A 19,576-nucleotide genomic window follows, 5' to 3' on the forward strand; every position below is an offset into this window, starting at 1 on the left:
ATAACACATTTTCCACAAACTTTTGGTAGAGACCTTATGCGAGTACAAAGGTTGACATTCTTCTTTTTTTAGAAATGGTTTATTTGTTTCTTATTTGACAGAATGAGCATCAGAGAGACAGAGAGGGAAATCTTCCACCTCTTGCTCACCCCTTGAGTGACTATGATGACCAGGGCTGGGGCTAGAACCTGCAGCTCCACCAGGGTCTTGCACATGGAGGCAGGAACTCAAGTACTGGAGTTACCCCTGCTGCCTCCCCAACTCACTAGTGGGGAGCTGGATCGGAAGCAGAGCAGTCGGGACCTGAACTGTGCACGGTGACGGGTAGGAGAGGCCTGGCCTAGGCCAACCCTCTCGGGGAGGAAGAAGGCGACCTCCTCGGTAAATGACCCTGGGAAAGCCGGGTCCCGGGGCAGCAGTCAGGGCCTTACCTTGCACCGCATCAGCCCAGAGTGGACTTCAGGCCCAGAGCCCGGACAAGAAAGAGTCAAGAAAATGTTCAGGAACATCAGTCAGGGTGGAGACTCTGAGTTGGACCCGGACACAGGCAGCAAAAGCAAAAACTGACAAGTGGGACGATATTCCACTGGCAGCTTCTCTGGGGGAAGACACACTCAGGGGTGCTTTCTAGCATGCAATTTATCCAAACAGCTGGAGAGCAAAGGAACAGCCCAGTTCAAACAGGGAGCCACAACTCAGAACCCTGGTCAGGATGGCCGTCACCAAAACCACAGAACCCACTGAGTGCTGGCAAGGGTGTGAAGAAGGGGTCCTCAGCACAGTGTTACTAGAGCTGGCAGTTACAGGCCTCTCTGGAGGGTCCAGAGAACTGGCAGCAGAGTCAGCCATGATCAGCCATCCCGCCTGGAGCCTGCACCAAGGAGCTGAGCCAGTCTGTAGAGCAGACACTGCACTCCATGTTGCTCACAGCACTGTCCACTGTGGCCAGCACAGGGAAACAACCCAAAGGCCCACAGCCAGGTGAGTGGACCAAGCTCTGGTTTACAGTAGAATGCTACTCAGCCTGGAAAAAAAGTGAAATCCTGATGATGCTGTGTCGGGGAAGAACTGTGGGCCATCATGTGATGGAGTCAGGCACCAAGATGTCACTCCTTCCTCATGCGCATAGCTGCTTGTCTGGACAGAAAGGTTCTCAGGGCCAGAGGAAGCTATGGGGGAGAGCGATGGGGGCAAGTGGGGTACCAGACAGGGTCAGGGGGAATGCTGGATAGGGGCAGAGAAGGGGGCAGAAACCTGTGTAGCAAACACTAAGCCACCGAGAAGTATGGTCATCTCCTGATTGCTAGGGAGAGTGCTTCAAAGACTCAGTGAGGATGTCAAAGGTATGGATGCTCCTAACCTGAACTCCTAATCCTAACTCCAAATCTAAACTGAAAAAGAACCTGAAACCTAACCCCCAGCCATAAACCTAACCCATATCCTATCCCATATCCTAACCGGTACCCATACCCTAAACAATACCCTAACCAGAACCCTAACCTTAGCCCCAACCTTAACCCTAATGCAAACACATAACCCTAACAAGAACCCCTAACCTTAAACCGAACCAGAATCCAAAACCTAACCCTAACACTAAGTCTAACCCGTACCCATACCCTGTACCTATACCCTAACCCTAACCTATAACCTAACCTATACCCATACCAGTACCCTAACCCTAACCACTAAGCCTAATCCTAGCCCTAACCCTAGCCATAACCTTTACTGTAACCCTGACCCTAACCCATACACTGACCCTTACCTGTACCATAACCATACCCGTACCCTAATCCGTACCCTTACCAGTACCCTAATCCTAACCCATTTCCTTACCTGTACCCCAAGCTGTACCCTAACCCTAACCCTAACCCTAACCCTGAAGTACTGCACATGCTCAATAAAACAAATAAATGTGGAAGATGCATGTGCAGTGAAGCGACAGAACTGTGCATGTGCGAAATGCTAAAACTGGGGAATACCGCATTCTTCCCCGCCCGGCACAAAGGCTCCTTCCGCCGGAGTGCAGATGGGGGATGGACACTTGGTTCCTCCTCTTCCTGCCTCCTTCGTCCTCCTTCCAGCAATGGCGGCCTCCATGACTGACGGAATGTGTTGCCTTTGGTGCAGCGGGGAGCCTAGCCGCATGTTTTATGTTTTCCTGTTTCTTCTTTGTGTTGCTGCTTGTGGTATTCCTTGGGGTTTCTATTTTTGTGTTCTTTTTTGTACCCGCCGCAGAGTGAGCTGGAAAGAGAGGGCACAATCTGGGAATGAAGAAGCGAGGTCAGGCCGGCAGGCCCGGCAGGGAACGGGGAAGGGCTGGAAAGGCCAGGGGAGGCCGGGGAAGGACGGGCATTGCCGGGAAGGATGGGGGAGGCCGGGGAAGGACGGGCATTGCCGGGAAGGATGGGGGACGATGGGGGAGGACGGGGAAGGCCGGAAAGGCCGGGCGAGGACTGCGAAGGACTGACGAGGAGGGGGAGGAAGGGCAAGGATGGACAAGGCTGGGGAAGAAGGACAAGGACGGGGAAAGCTGGGCAAGGATGGGGAAGGACAGGGGAGGACAGGCGAGGCTGGGGAAGGACTAACGGGGATGAGGGAGGAAGGGCAAGGACGGACAAGGCCGGGGAAGGACAGACAAGGACGCGGGTGGCTGGGCAAAGATAACAGAGGATGGGCAAGGCTGGGGAAGGACAGGGGAGGATGGGGAAAGCTGGGCGAGGATGGAGAAGGACGGAGGAGGATGGGCAAGGCTGGGGAAGGACAGCGAAGGACAGGCGAGGATGAGGAAGGCTGGGCAAGGCCGGGAAGGACAGGCGAGGATGAGGAAGGCCGGGCAAGGACAGTGGAGGATGGGGAAGGATGGTGGTGCAGCAGGTGGAGAAACCGGAGAGAAAAAAGACAAAAGAAATGGCGACTCCTCAGTGGCTTCAGTCAGCTGGGCTGTGCACGTTTTTGGCAGCGGGAAATTTTCAAAGATATCAAAAAGCCTGGTTTTTATGTGAAATTATCAAATTGCATATTGCTTTTCATTTGTGAAATGATCAAATTGGTTTTGGCATAAAGCGCTTAGTGTAGGAGGAGGGAGGGAGGGCACAGAAGGCTTCATGGATGCCTGTCTGTGGCACAGACAGAGCTGAGGCCCCATGAATACTGATACCTGTTTTCCCCAGGAGTGTGGAGCCATCCTATGTAAACATACCATGCTATGTAAACATAGAAGGCGGAGGAGGACGAGGAAGAGGATCACGAGGAGCTGGTGGAGGGCCACGAGGAGGACGAGCAGGAGGAGGAGGTGGCAGACCACGAAGACGAGGAGGAAGAGGAGAAGGAGACATTCAAGAAACTGCCATTTGACTCTGGTGCAGTAAGTCAATACCTAAAGAAAAATAATTCCTGGCTGAGACTCATTGAGGCTTGTGTATGCGATGAAGGCGCTCTCCAAGAGCCACTGAGCACTGCTCATAAGTAGATGATGAGTGAAGTCCCTGCTTGCAGAGTGAATGTGTTTAGGAAGAGGGAGAGGGGAGAGTTAACAGAATGCCTCCTGAATCATAAGGAATAAATGCTAAAGTCCCGAATGCTTGATTCATGACCGTGCTGTGGGAAATAGAGGCGAGGTCTCATTAGCAATGATGCATCTTCTCTCCAGGTATGTGAAGCCTTCATTCGTCCACACGAGAAGAGGAGGTGACATCAGAGCAAGTGATCCCATCAGGCTGTCTGAGCCAACCATCCATCCATCCATCCATCCATCCATGTATTAATAAAGGTCTGTGTTTATGTGAGAATCTGACAGTTCTGGAGTCTTCCATCCCTCGCACCTCATGATGAGGATTCCTCACAGATGTCCCCTTAACCACACTCACCTCACACAGAGAGACCAAGGCTGCCAGGCTGTCCTGTGAGTCCCAGAGCTTAGAATAGCATTGCCTGTTCATGTCCTGGGATTCTGTATCCCAGAGCATGGCAACTGTCTGCCAGAGTGTCTGTGTGCACAGGTGTGTGTGTGTGTGTGTGCGTGTGTGCATATCGGTGGCTGTGTATGTGTGTATGCATGTGCCCAGCTTCCCCCAGCTGGTGTGCTCTGACTATGTAAACACAGACACACACATGCTCACACACTTACAGGTCCTGGGTTCAGCAACTCTCTCCTGCAAGGGCAGGCCTCTTTTGGCCAGTGTTGAGGGCTCAAGGGGGACTGGCCCCAGGTAAAGGTGTAGTGTTTAGAGGAGTGGTTAACCCTTCCTCAGCTAGAAGCTGGTGGCTAGGCATTTTCCCAAGTTGTCTGTGGGGGTCTGCTTTGCTTTCCTCCAAGAAGGCACAGAATGAGTCACTAGTTCCCTCTCTTCCTTCCCACTCCATCTGCCATGATCCTCATTCTAAAAATAGATTTTCCCCTCCCCTCTCACCTGGCCTTCCAATGTACCAGGGATTCTCAGGGAAATTGGCTGTGTGATGAGACCCAGGGTGAGGAAGAACGGAGTAAGGGACAAGCAAGCAGGGGGAGGGGCGGCTGTCCATTCCTGCTTTGCACAGATGGCTGTTAGCATCCCTACCCCACCCCGTGAGATGAAAAAGTGTAATCCTTGTTAATTACCTTTGCCTACATGCCATGGATGAAACTTCAGAGATGTGTCTATACAGGGAAGAAACTGTTTACAAAACTCAAAAGTGTGACATACTGCTCTAGTTCAGTACTAAAAAGTTCAACACACTTGCCCTCCTTTGCAGTTCCCTGGCTGGGGCAGCTGATTTGAGTGAGGTTCAGATATTGCTGTGGGTATAGCTAATGGCTTCTACCCTTAGCTCACATGGGAGGAGGGAAAGGCCAGAATTCCTTGTCCTATGGGTCCCTCAGGAGACTGCATTTTGGCTCCTGGCCAGTTCTGCACAATGTCAACTTTGAATATTTGAATTCCCAGAGTCTAACAAGTTTCTAAATAAATAAACTCATTATGTGTCTGTATTTAAAATTATTTCACCTCTCTCATAAAAGCTGTAGCATCCTATTACATTGGCCTTGCAAGCTGATTTTTTAAAATAAGCAAACAAACAGCTGAAGGCATTTTAGTAGCCAGATTTCCACACATGTATACATATCGCAAAGTCATTCTCTCATGTGTGGCTGGGTGGGAGGATCCTAGGCTATTCGGTGTGGCCTTATAATGAATTGTATTTTAAAAAAAAAAAAAAAAAAAACCCTACAACCAGAAAGTCAGTGAAATATTAACCACATTGAAAGGAAAGCTTGACTCCAACTTAAGGGCCTTTATGTAGGTGATAATTTTGTCTGTTGAATCTCTCGGGAGCCAGAGAGCTTCATGGCTATGTCCTAGAGGGACATCAGTGTACAGTCAATAGAGGCAGGTACAGAACTCTGCCAGATGGAATTTTGTTTGGGCATTTCCCATCCCCACCCCCACTCTCTCTGATGTATCTGTCTATATCTATAATTTGGAAGGAGTAAATACACGGATGTTATCCTCATATTTCAGTTTGGTGAAAAAGTCCGTGTGTCCTATGGTGTTAACAATTTCTCAACATTTTAACTTTTGTGTTTTTATGCGGATAAGAACAGTTATTCTAAGAAGTACATATTTAATTTAAAAATAAGGCAAGGGCCCGGTGGCATGGCCTAGCCGCTAAAGTCCTCACCTTGAACACCCCGGGATCCCATATGGGCACCAGTTCTAATCCCGGCAGCTCCACTTCCCATCCAGCTCCCTACTTGTGGCCTGGGAAGGCAGTCGAGGACTGCCCTATGCATTGGGACCCTGCACCCACATGGGAGACCCGGAAGAGGTTCCAGGTTCCCGGCTTCGGATCAGCGCTGCTCCAGCCGTTGCGGCTCACTTGGGGAGTGAATCATCGGATGGAAGATCTTCCTCTCTGTCTTTCCTCCTCTCTGTCTTTCCTCCTCTCTGTATATCTGACTTTGTAATAAAATAAATAAATCTTTCAAAATAAATAAATAAATAAGGCAAGTTCTAGTTCTCTTGAAAGCATGAACCCCATCTGGAATTAGAAAAGAAAGTGGAATTTACTCTCATTAATGTGTAGAAAGTGTGTTCTTTAAAAGAATGGGATTTGAAAGGGCACAAAGCAGAACCCATAACATTTCACTGGTAATGTGGAGAACACAAAGAAAAAAAAAAACAAGACAAAAAAAAACTTATGCAAACCCTAAAATAGATTACAATGACCTTAGTCACTTAATTTTTCAAAAATAATATCTATGATTAAAGTGTGGAGGAGGTGTGTTGTGCTTGGAATGATACTCTTGCCTTATTATAAAGATTGTTTTGAGGATAGAGAACTGCTTCATTATAAATAAAAGTGCAAGTAAATTCTTAATTAAATGCCTGACTTCAAAACTGTTCATTCTTAAATTCCTAATCTTTGATTTTTGGTATTGTTCTTACTCATTAGCAAACGTGTTTCAGCTTATACATTCAGGCAATCCTTTCCTACCAACTTCTGTAATAATTCTGAGGCAGGAGATTTTTATTAATTCTTTTAGTAAATGCCTGCGTGGGGGTCAATGACCTGTGACAGGAAGAGCAGGAGCTCCCTAAACCGTACTCAAGAACCTGCCTTGTTCAAATGACAGTCTTTGGAGGTAGCACTTGGCGGGCTTCGGGCATGGGCAGGCTTATAAAACGAGTGTCAATGAAGTACTACTGTGATTAGGCATGGACAGAGCTCATTCCCTGCTCTGAATATGCACATCAGAATTTGAATGTGAATCCATGCTCACTGATTAAATAGTCATCTTCAAGTGCCTGAATGCCTCTGGTCCTCCATATCTCTACTTGTGAACTGGAAGTAATAATACTTCCCTTCGTTTGTTGCTGTTCAGGTTAATCTGGGAAATGTGTGCAAAGCAGCTAAGTCACATGCAATCACTCAATAAATCTTAGTTCCCTTCTGATTTATCAGTTAAGTTTTTTGAAGAGGAAACATCCTTTTCTCTCTCCTGCTTCTTTTTCTTTCTTTCTTTCTCTTTCTTTCTTTCTCTCTTTTTTTTCAGACAGTTTTTGCATGTCTATGGTGGGCATTTTGTATGATTCTCAATAAATTATGCCTTCAGGATGAAGAGAAGTCGTATCTAAAATTGACCTCATTGTAACTGTCTATACCAAGCCAGACAGGCAGCATGTTTATTCTATACACTTGAGAGTCTTTTTTTTTTAATGGAGGTGGGATGGAGAGGAAGGGGGACTTATCTAAATAAGATGATTGAGATTTTAGCTTTCTTCTTAGGTTTTGGCATTGTGGTAGCCACACAGCTGAATTTAATTTTCCATACTCCCCACTTTTTAGATCCAGAATGAAAGTTTGGCTTTTCATGGAGTGAACTTGTCAGTTACTTCCCTCTCCTGGCCAAGGCACTGCTCTCTGAAAGCAGAGGATGCAGCACCCTCACAGAGCTCTTAAACTGAAGTGCCTCTGGGGAGTTAGAGGTATGCTATGTGAGTCAGGCAAGTGGGTGTAAGTACTAGGCCCTCTCCTGTTTTACATTTAGTTCCTTGGCATCCAGATTTTGTATTTCAGACCAAGAGGGAGAGGTTGGGATACAGCAAACTCACAGCCCATGGTTTCTCTGAAGGTGGCCATCGCTGCTCAGCTCCAGCTCATTGCTGCCCTTTGCATGAGAGGGCCCAGAACTTTCTATGTGATTTTTTTTTCTGCTTTAAAATGTAGGCCCATCATTTTCTTCAAGAAGGTTCTTTATTTTCATTTCTTCAGCTACACGTTAGTCATTTAGTAGCATGTTATTTAATTTCATGGTGTTGTCAATTTCTTTTTCTTCCTGTTGTTGATTTTCTTCTGTGACTTTTCATTTAAGGGGATGTACAGTCGCTGTGTAATGGAGACTGTCATATCTAGTAACATGTCATTTAATTTCATGGCATTGTAAATTTCTGTTTTTCTTTCTATTGTTGATTTTGCATTATGATTTTTCATTTAAGGGGATGTACAGTAGCTGTGAAATGGAGACTAACATCCAGATGTGGGGATACAATGTAGTATGCATTTCTGCTTCCAGACAAAGATGGACTTACAATGAAACTGTTTACTATTTCTTGACAATAAGATGCTGGACTCTGCCATTGACCATGCCCACAATGATGGACATATGACTGTGTATGAAGAACTTTATTTTAGTAATGATACAGAGAAACTAGGTGGGGGGAAGGATTTGGGGAGAGGATAAGGGAAATGCCAGGAACCTATGGAACTGTATCATAAAATAATAATAATAATAATAAAATGTTAAAAAAAAATGTAGGCCCAACCAAACATCTCTGAATGCAGTACGTATTTTGTGAGCCTTAATTTTTCAATATCTGGATTAGCTGATTTCTAAGCCTCTTTATTCTTGAAAGTTGCAGTACTCTACAATATTCATGTTTCCTGAATTTTATCTTGTGTTTTTAAGATCTGTATCTTCCTCCGTACCCTAAAGGTAATGTGTATACGTGTATGTGTGTGTGAGTGTGCGTGTGCGTGTTGATAGATGGAAGTGCTTATTACAGAATCTGATATCTGGCCATTTATCTGGAAAAAGAGTAGTTGATGGTCATGTTGTGTCTTTCTTTCTCTACATTCTGCCTCATCATTAATTGGCTTAAGAAAATAAATGGAACCATCCCCTTCTCCTCTTGCAGACACTGGCTGCTGATAACCATCCTCCAGCTGTGAGTGATTATTACGTTTCAGTGGCTGCTGGTTGAGGACTCCCCTTCACCAAGACCAGCCTGGTGGGGACTTCTTGTTCTGTTCTTAGGAATGCTCTTCAGTCCCTGGAAATGAGGGTGGGGGCTGACAAGCACAGCTATTCTACTTCAGTGCTGACTGTAGACTTCACTTGTGGCAGGGGCCATGAAATGAACTAGTAGTAAAACAGTTTATGAGATGACCGAAGGAATGGAATTTGGATTTGGCTTGGGTCATGATTTGTGAATTTCTTTTGGATTTCAGACCCCTGGGAGACTCTGATGAAAGGTTTGAAATCTCTTTCCAGAAACTGCTTAAATGCATAGGATTTTTTCATTTAATTTCAGCAGTTCATAGACTTCTCAATTCCAGAGATATTTATTTACATTTTCAGACTTGACTTACCCTAGAGTGTTTATTTTGTAACATCATAATGTTCTTATCAAATTTCTCATTATGTTAGAAGTGTGTGCTTTTCTGATCACAGAACTTCCACACAATAAAAAATGAAACAGAATGTATCCTACAGAAAACGGAAGTTCTTTTCTTTCTCTTGTTAAACTCTATTTGCAGATGAGCAAAATCCATCCTTTATTTAAAAGCTCTTGCAGTTTTTCACCCCATACATACCAGGGTACTTCAAATTGTTTATAGAAAATGAAATTAAAAGGTATATTTCTTTTGGTGCCAAAAAAGTGAAATCCAAGATGTTCATGTAAATATGTGTACTAGGAAGAAGCTATGCATGGATTTCAACATGATTTTCATCAAAATAAACATGTCTTTCAGTTCAGTTTCTTCACATTTTGAAATAACTAGCACATTCATGCTTACTGAGTTACAATGCTTTAGAGTAACTTTCTTTTTTTATTTTTTTATTTATTTATTATTTTTAATTCATTAATTGCATTGTATTATGTGACACAGTTTCATAGGTACTGGGATTCTCCCCACCCCTCCCCAAGCCCTCCCCCCATGGTGGATTCCTCCACCTTGTTGCATAACCACTGCTCAAGTTCAGTTCAGACATCTTCCTCTCGCCATTGCTTATAAATCTAACCTATTCTTTTTTTCATTTTTTAATTACATTTGATTGTATGACACAGTTTCATAGGCTCTTGGATTCCCCCAACCCCTCCGTGTACCCTCCCCCCATGGTGTATTTCTCCACCTACTTGCAGTATCACAGTTCAAATCCAATCCTCATTCTTTCATTGCAGCCATATACTTTACATAGTATCCAGCATCTTATTGTCCAGATAAGTTCAACAGTTTCTTAAGCAGACCATCTCTGGTCTGAAGGCAGAGCTGGCAGAATATCATCCTGACCAAATAAAAGCCTGGACTCATATATACCTTACCAGGTAGGACACAAGCATAAGTTACTCCTCACTAGGGTATTGAAGATTTCTCTGCACACCCCTCCTAAAACTGTTCTGAGCCTTAACTATTGGCATATGCCTTGTTAGAGTTATAAGCCAGTAAGGACTATCCCAAAATCCACCAAGTTCAGTAAAATTAACCTATTCTTTTTTACAGGTAGCAGATCTCCCATGGTTTGAATAGAACATGGTTTTCAATTGAGCCCATCCCCTATGGATCACATTTGAGCAGGACAGAAAAGCTCCCCAAAGCAGGATTCTAAGGAAATGAAAATGAAGTCTACAATTAAAGGAAGCTCACAGTTCAGGGCGCAGTGTGCTGGCCCCTGAGCTGTGGGGCAGAGGGCTCTCAGGAGATCCCAGCAGGGTGCCTCGGCCTGTCAAGATAGATCAGATTTCCAGGCATCTCTCCAGCTGGAGGGACCCAGGCTCCGGCCCAGAGCCATGTAAGATCTGTGTAAGAGCCACTGAGATCTGTGCTAGTTCAAGCTTCCTGGGCTCTTCTGAACCTGAAAATGGCCTTGTTGCCATTTCTTTCTGATACTTTGAACAGGTTGTAGCTAAAACCAACCCCAATAGCCCCAACTGGAGAAGAATAAGTAAGTCTCAGGTCAAGTTTCAGGTCTCAAGTTTCTTCCTTCCTCCTTCTCCTTTTTCTCCTCCTTCTTCTTTTCTTTCAAGGAGAGTTCCTTGTCTTATGGGGCATCACTATCATCCTCCCCATAATGTATACATACCTGAAGCCAAATGCTGCAACTAGATGAATGTAGAAGTTTATCTGAAGTGAAGCAAAATGTTTTTGATGCTCTTAAAAACCCCCACATAATTTCTAATGCAGGAATTGGAAAGACAATTTGTAAAGAAAAATGTTTCTCCCTGGGTAACCAGACTATGGGAAAATTTTTATAATGGACACCATCTCTTACTTTTAACCATAGCATAAAAATATGACAGTATAAAGTTACACAGTGAAACCCGTCAGATGCAAAATTCCAGTTTTTGATTATAACTTATAAACCAGGATAGACAAATTTCTGAAAAGCAGTTTTCTTTGGCAATGATGTTGTTGATTAAATATTAAAAATTCAGAAAAAAAATAGTTTAGTCCATTCCTTTACATGGAAGATTACATAAATGAGGTAGCTGCATTCTGGTTCTACTGGGAACTACTTTGTTTATTATAGCTCATCGGATTATATTAGTCTAGAAACATAGTGAACATTTTAGACTGTATTTGAAAAGGTAATATTCAAAGAACAAAAATGTAATCATGTAAATGTTTTAGAAATTAATTTACCTAATTTACCTTGTAATCTTGATTCCTTGTAGTACAATATTTGTCCTAAGCTCACATTTTTTTCCCTGTGGATGCATAAAGTTTGTTCTGTGGGGCCATTACTCAATTCAATGTTATTCAAAGTGTACTTCAAGTTAACTCAAATTGAGTCGGAAAACGACTATTGAATGCTTAATAATATATAAGGCAGGACAAACAAAATCGTACAACAGCCAGTTTCGCAAATATAGTGGACCTCATCATTTAACAGACATTTATAATACTTTTCTAATGGAAACAAAGATCATCATGTACCTGTGGCTGGTTGTTCATGACTGTAAAGCTGTTCTTGGAGTTTGAAATGCTGAATCCTCTGCCTACTTGCCCCAATATTTGTTCTCCGGCTTTTTTGTTAACCTTATGAAGTCACACACCCAACATGTGTCAGTGCTATTCTATGCATTTAGGATCTTCCACCTGCAAATAATACCACATTCCATTTCTTTTAATACCTGTCAGATGTGGAGGTCATTGCTGCCACACTAAATTATCTGTATGTTATTGCTGCTTTGGTTCTCAATCAAGATACTTGGAAACAGGAGAGTGGCCGTTTATCCTGGTGTGTGAAACACCCTTGTCCCACACTGGAGCACCTAGGGTTGATGCCTGGGCCTACTGGCCATTCCAGCTTCCTTCTAATGCACACTCTGGAGACGGCACTGATGGCAGCCTGGATCAAGGGCCTGGCTTCAGGCTTAGGCGGGGCACAGACCTGGCCATTGCAGGCATTGGGAATGAATCAGCAGACAGGGCTACTGATATTGTCTCTATCTCCCTCAAAAGAAATACTTGAAAACAAAACCAAGGGGTCAGTGCTGTGTTGCAGCAGGTTAAGGTGCTACCTGCGATGCCAGCATCCCATGGAGATACTGGTTTGAATCCCAGCTGTTCCACTCCCAGTCCAGCTTTCTGCCAATGGAACTGGGAAAGCAGTAGAGGATAGCCTAAGTACCTCAGCCCCTGAACCCATGTGAAAGACCTGGATGAAGCTCCTGGCTTCAGCCTGGCCTACCCCTCACCATTGTTGCCATCTGAGGATGGAAGATCTCTCTCTCTCTCTCTCAGCCTCCTCTCTATTTCTCCTTCTCTTTCTGTAACTTTCCATTTCAAATAACAAATAAATCTTTTTTTTAAAAAAAAAGAGCCCTTTGTATCACCCATCCATTCACTCAATAGGTGTGTATTCCATGTTTATAACTGTAGATCAAGGGAAAGCACCAGCAAGCAGCATGGACAAGGCTGTTGCCCATACGGAGTTCACGTTCTGGAGGAGACCAGGGTATAGGGCTGTATACTACAAGATTTGTTGTGGTATGTTTGAAGGAAGAAAAACAGAATCACTTCCTAGAGAGCCCGAAATGACCGTATTGTGGAAGAGCAATTGAAGATTGAAGATACTTTGAGAAGATGACATGTGAGCAGACAGCTAAGTGAAGAGAACATTTAGTAAATGTTTGGAGTGACACACATCCCCGGAGCTTAGAGAATGGCAGGAATAGCCACCTGCCTTATTTTTTTATCTTTGGACAGAAGCAGATATTGGACAAAGGTTATGAACAACATTTATTTCAGTTGTGGCAAGTACATTTTTGAATATCGTATCTACAATGGACTGACTCCAAAACTTAGGAACCAGGATAAAGATGCTTGTGTCAGGCCCGGCAGTGTGGCCTAGCAGCTAAAGTCCTTGCCTTGAATGCCCTGGGATCCCATATGGGCGCCAGTTCTAATCCCGGCAGCCCCGCTTCCCATCCAGCTCCCTGCTTGTGGCCTGGGAAAGCAGTCGAGGATGGCCCAATGCATTGGGACCCTGCACCCGTGTGGGAGACCTGGAAGAGGTTCCTGGTTCCCGGCATCAGATCAGCGCTGCACCAGCCCTTGCGGCTCACTTGGGGAGTGAATCATCGGACGGAAGATCTTCCTCTCTGTCTCTCCTCTTCTCTGTATATCTGACTTTCCAGTGAAAATAAATAAATCTTTTAAAAAAAAGATGCTTGTGTCTCCTTTTATAGATAGCTGTAGGAAGTGGGACTTCTGTGTTTGGTCTATAAACATTGGATTAGTGGCAGCCGCAGAATAACATATTAAATTTTTAGACCTGTAAGTCAGTCTAGTTAAACAAATATTTATTGAATATGCATCAAACAATCCAAGCCAAGTTCTGTGTTAAGCACTGTGCACACAAAGAGAGATAAAGTATGTTTCCTGCCCTGGAGGACCTTCTAGTTTAGTGGGAAAGAGGCCTGTGACCAGATGCTGTTGGTCCAGAAAGAGTTTATGATTCAAATTTGAGGGTAAAAGATTGTGTGTGTTTAATAATGTGCTTAAAGATATGTTTCTAAATGCATCTTCTGAGATTTCCATTGTCTAATACAAAGGTAATTCGTACATTAAATGGACAAGTGTTTTCTGAAAAGTCTGTCCATGACATTAGTTTGTTGTTAAGGAAATGCTGGTTGTAACAGCGGAGTAAGATAACAGGTGCATTCCCCACAGCCTTGAGTCCTCAGATAGGTCAACTATTCTTCTGTCCTCACCAGTTTAGTCTACTGTATTCTCTGTGTAGTTAGAATAAGGTTTCCCATCACAGTTCAAGAAGTTCTTTTTGGAGGGTCACCCAAAATTTTCCCTATTTCCTTGCCACTTGGTGCCTTGTCAGAGAGTAAACAACTGATCAAAATGACCAAAGTGAAGCTTCCATGGCATAACAAGGCACATCACATTTTAGGTTTGATTTTTATCCAGTAGAAGACTCCTAAACACACGTGAACTTGAGTGGCTTGTCTCTCAGGCTGTCACGTGATTTTATTGTTTGCAAAACAGAAGCAAGCAAAAAAAAAAAAAAAACCCAAGGCATTGCCTGCCTTCTCTCCCAATTCTATGCCAGCCTTCCTGCTAAACCGTGTGTGCATCCACGCCAACATTCCAGCCCGAGCCCAAACCCGAACATGGACCCTAAAACCGAACACTAATCCTAACCCAAACCCAAACCTGAACACAAACCCTAAAGCCAAACACTAATCTGAACCAGAAACTGAACCCCAAATCGCTATCCCAAACCCAAACCCAGAACCCAAACCCGAACCCAAAACAAAATCCCTATTGCAAACCCAAACCCCAAACCAGAAAACAGACCCTAAAACTGAACACTAGTCCGAACGCACACCCGAACCCCGAAGCCCAACCCCGAACTCAGACCCTAAAACCGAACACTAATCTGAACCCGAACCCGAGCCCCAAACCCCTATCTGGAATCCGAACGCTGAACCCGAACCCGAACCCGGACCCTAAAACCTAACACTAATCCAAACCCGAACATTGAACCCCTATCCCAAACACGAACCCAAACTTGGACCCGAACCCTGAAACTGAACACTAATCTGAACCCGAAGCCAGAACCCGAACCAAAACCCCTATCCCGTACATGAAACCCAAACCTGGACCCTAACCCTAAAACCGAACACTAATCCTAACCCGAACTCGAACCCGACCCAAAACCACTATCCCAAACCCGAACCCTGAACCTGAACCCGGACCCTAAAACCGAACACTAATAAGAACTCGAACCCAAACCCCAAACCCCGAACCTGGGCCCTAACCCTAAATCCGAACCCTAACCTGACCCCATCCGGAAACCCTGGCTTTCCTTCCTTGTCTTGATCACAGTCGCCAGCAGGGGGCAGCGTTGCCTTGAGGACACTCATCCTGCAGAAGCAGAGTGGCTGTTCAGGGAAGCTTTGTTCCTAACTATGCATAATGGGTAGCATGGCAAGGATTCTCTGAGAGAAGGCCACGGACCTGGGGTGATTCCTGGACTGCGCACTGGCCACCTCGGGCATCTGGAAGCCCAGAGGCAGTACTCTAAGGGTCTTGTGCAGGCACAGACCAATGGTCTTCTGCTCTAGTGCACCTGCCTGCAGATGGCAGGGTCGCAGGTCACCCGGTACTCCAGGGTGGAGGAATGCCCCACATATGGCTTTCCATCAGCTCACCCCTCAGAAAGGCCCGAGAACGCTGCCAGAGGCCTGAGTGCAGCCCTGCAAGCCAGGGGTCCCTGCTTCAGCTCACCACTGCCTCACAGAGCCCAGGGTGGCCAGCTGGGGTTACCCCTCACACTGCGGTCTCCTCAGTTAGTTTTCTGAAGAAGAGAACTTGACAGGCCTGACACCCATGCAGAGTCCACCCCTGCATCCCAGCGGTGCAGAGACATGTGACACATGGCTCCCACGGCTGCAGAGTAGCAGATATGGGACTTTGAGTGCTGTGGTAGAGCCGGTAAGCCATCTTGTGGTGCGGGTTGGAGTCCCCACTGCTCCACTTCCCATTCAGCTCCCTGCTAATGTACCTGCGAACGCAGTGGAGGAGGGAAATAGTGCCCATGCCCCTGCACCCAGTGGGAGACAGGGAAGAAGCTCCTGGCTCCCAGCTCTGGATGGGCTCAGCTGTGCACATAAGCCACATGAGCCCCACCAGCTCCACAGACAGGCTGTCACCCCTCAGGACTGCGACCCTGGTGTCCCAGTTCCCCCTGCAGTTCTCCCTGCTCTCACCTGGAGCCCTGCCCTCCCATCTCTTGTCCTTCACTCAGCCACCTGGACACCTTTGCCCTATCCAGTCATCTCACCTCCCCACCCCCTGACTCCTGCCTTGATCTGAGGCCAGGGCCTCTCCCCGACCTGGGCTCACTCCTGCAAGTTTTAGCTTTGTCCCAGTGTGAGGGATGCCATCCATGAGTTTTTACAGGCAAGCCAGGTGCTCACAACAAAGGGGAAGGACACGTCCTGCAGGGACAACACTAACCTGCCTGTGTCCCCCAGGGGGCGAGCCAACTCCACTAGGGAGGGCCCAGTCCTTCCCTGGGGCTCCGGAGGGTGAAGAGTGTTGGGGGGAGGCGGGTCAGGGTCTCAGACCCCTGGCCAGCCAGACCCCAGCAGAATGGATGGCCCTGACTGGATGTTGGACCCTCCCCTCCACTCAGCTGTTTGCCCTTTGGTGGACACACCCAGATGCCTTGGACAGTGCCCTCTGGCAGGCTCAGCAACATTCCAGGGGTCCTAGGTCAGCGGATGCCGGAACTGTTCACAACTGACACAGCCCAGTTGGGAAAGTGTCCTCCCCAACCCCTTGCTCCACGCAGATGCATGGGGACACCCTCACAGTGCTGCGGAGGGCTCCTGGGCTCAGTGGGTGTCTGCCACAGGTGCGGGTGCTGTCTGGGCTCAGAGCTCTCCTGGCAGCAAGTTGATCACCATCTTTTGTGGAAAGCCTGTTCTGTGATTCCCTGGAACCTGAAGCCACCTGTTCTCTCAACACATCCTTCACTTTGTTCTGGGATCAAAATAGCACTCCTGTGCGGGGGTTCACGGTGGCTTCTTTGTTAAGATTTTGTTTTACCTATTTGAAAGACAGAGAGGAGTGACAGAGAGATCTTCCACCTGCTGGTTCATTCCACAAATGTCCACAACAGCTGGAGCTGTGCTGATTTGAAGCCAGGAGACTTGAATGGCAGCCAGGTGCAGGGGCCCAAAGACTCAGGCTGTCCTCCCTCCATCCATTGCTCTCCCAGGCCATCAGCAGGGAATTGCATGGGAAGTGGAGCAGCTGGACATGAACCTGCAACCACATGAAATGCCAGAAGCTTTGTCCATTGCACCAACCCACCACAATTCTGACCAGCCACCTCATGGAGGCCTCTGTCTGTCTGGGCCAGGGTCAGTCAGCCTCCCAGGCCCTCGAGAGCCAAGTGGGGTGGGCACTCACCAATGTGCCACTGGGGTCCAGGCAGTCCTGCTTCAGGCACGTTTGGGGCTGAGGTTTGCTCTCTCCAGGGACACAGGCACATGCCCAGCCAGCCCCTCAGGGGACCCTTGTTGTCCTCATCACCTACCCCACATTCACTATGCTCCTGATGGTACCTCGCTCGCCCCCCAAGTATGACCTGTCTGTCTGTCTGGGAGCCCACCCTGCCTGTGGGCATTGAGGAGGCAGCTCCTGTTGGGTGCCTGTCTGCCGTGTCTGCACCCTGCCTGCGAAGCCCTCTCTGGGCCTCCTCAGGACTCCCCAGGAAGAACCTGAAGCTTCCCTCTGGCCATGGCTCAGCCCAGCCAGCCCATTTTCCAACAACAGACTTGAGCACTGGCCAGACAGACAGATGTTGCCACTCCCCTGTGTTGCCCTACAGGAAATGCTCTGGGACTCACAGGACAGCTTGGCAGCCTTGGTCTGTGTGAGTTGAGTGTGGTTAAGGGGACCTCCGTGATGAATCATCCTCATCATGATGTGGGAAGGAGGGGAGACTCCAGACTTGTCAGGTTCTCACACAAACACAGACCTTTATTAACACATGGATGAGTGGATGGATGGTTGGTTGGTTCAGACAGTTTGATAGGATCGCTCGCTCTGATGTCACCTCCTCCTTTCTCGTGTGGATGACTGAATGCTTCACACACCTGGAGAGAGGATGCATCATTGTGAACGAGGCCTCGGCTCTATTTGCCACACACAGCAAGGTCATGAATCAAGCTTTTGGGAGCTTAGCATTCATTCCTTAGGATTCAGGAGCCATTTTGTTTAACTCTCTGTCTTCCTACACACATTCACTCTGCAAGCAGAGACTTCACTCATCATCTACTTATGAACAGTGCTCAGTGGCTCTTGGACAGCACCTTCATTGACTTACTATAGCAGCGTCAAGCAACAGGTTCTTGGATGTCTCTGTCATCTCCTCGTCCTCCTCCTGCTCCTACTCCTCCTCCTGGTGGTCCTCCCTCTCCTGCTCCTCCTTGTAGTCTTCCACCTCCTCCTCGTGGTGCTCCAGCTCCTGGAGGAGGTGGAGGAGGACCATGTCCTCGTGGTGCTCCAGCTCCTCCTATTCCTCCTCCACCTCTTGCTCCTCGTCCTACTCCTCGTGGTCTTCCACCTCCTCCTCCTGCTTCTTCTATGTTTACGTAGCATGGTGTGTTTATGTACAATGGCTCCACACTCCTGGGGAAAATAGGTATCAGTGTTCATGGGGCCTCAGCTCTGTCTGTGCCACAGAAATGCATTCATGAAGCCTTCTGTGACCCTCCTTCACTCCCTCTTCCTACACCAAGCGCTTTATGCCAATACCCAATTTGATAATTTCATGTTGCACCGCCTTCTTTCCCTGTCCCCTGCCTGGCCTGCCGGCCTTACCTCGCTTCTTCATTCCTGGATCATGCCCTCCTCGATTGTGCCCTCCTCTCTTTCCATCTCGCTCTGTGGCAGGTGCAAAACACAACACAAAAATAGTAACCCCAAAGAGTAGCACAAACAGAAACCAAGAGAACAAGATAAAACGTGCGGATAAGCTCCCCGTCAGTTGTAGAGGCCACCACAGTTGGAAAGGAGGAGGGAGAAGGAAGTAGGGAGAAGAGGAACTCAAGTGTCTGTCCTCCCTCCATCCACCCTCCGCCAGAAGGAACCTCTGTGCCTGGGAAGAATGTGACAACATGCGCGGTCCAGCTGACTGAAGCTGTCGGGGGCCTGCTGTTTCTTTTGTGCTTTTTTTTCCCTCTGGTTTCTCCGTATGCTGCACCACCGTCCTTCACCATCCTTCTTTGTCCTCCCCTGGCCTCGCCCAGCCTCGCCCGGCCTTTCCCGTCCTTTCCTGTTCCCTCTCCAGCCTGCCAGCCTTACCTCGCTTCTTCTTCATTCCCAGATTGCTGTGCCCTCCTCTCTTTCCTTCTCGCTATGTTGCGGGCGCAAAACACAATACAAAAATAGCCACCCCAAAGAGTAGCAGAAACAGCAACAAAGACAGCAACATAAAACACGTCACTAGGGTCCCCATCAGTCATGGAGGCTGCCATAGCCGGAAGAAGGGAGGAGGAAGTAGGAAGAGGAGGAACGCCAGTGTCCGGCCCACATCCGCTCTCTGCCGGAAGGAACCTCTGTGGCGGGCGGGGAGGAATGCAAAGAGAAAGACAATGAGAGGACCCAGCTAAGCTGTGTTAGGGGACTCATGAGTGGTCTCCAAGGACTCGCTTTGCAGTGAGACCTGTGTTGGGGACCAGGATAGGGTGTCAGGGGAGAAGGTGGCAGATAGGTCAGATCCAAGTGGATGATTGTTCTCTGACAGTCACTGATGAATGACTTGGGGAGAAAGAGAGAGACA

General features: G+C 47.1%; 1 pseudogene; it reads left to right on the forward strand.

The window, feature by feature from the left end:
- Positions 1-1,334: 1,334 nt before the first annotated feature.
- Positions 1,335-19,576, forward strand: part of LOC131480284 (terminal nucleotidyltransferase 4A-like) — a 47,115-nt pseudogene continuing 28,873 nt past the window's right edge.

Source organism: Ochotona princeps, chromosome 5, assembly GCF_030435755.1.
Source record: "Ochotona princeps isolate mOchPri1 chromosome 5, mOchPri1.hap1, whole genome shotgun sequence".
NCBI classification, from domain to species: domain Eukaryota; kingdom Metazoa; phylum Chordata; class Mammalia; order Lagomorpha; family Ochotonidae; genus Ochotona; species Ochotona princeps.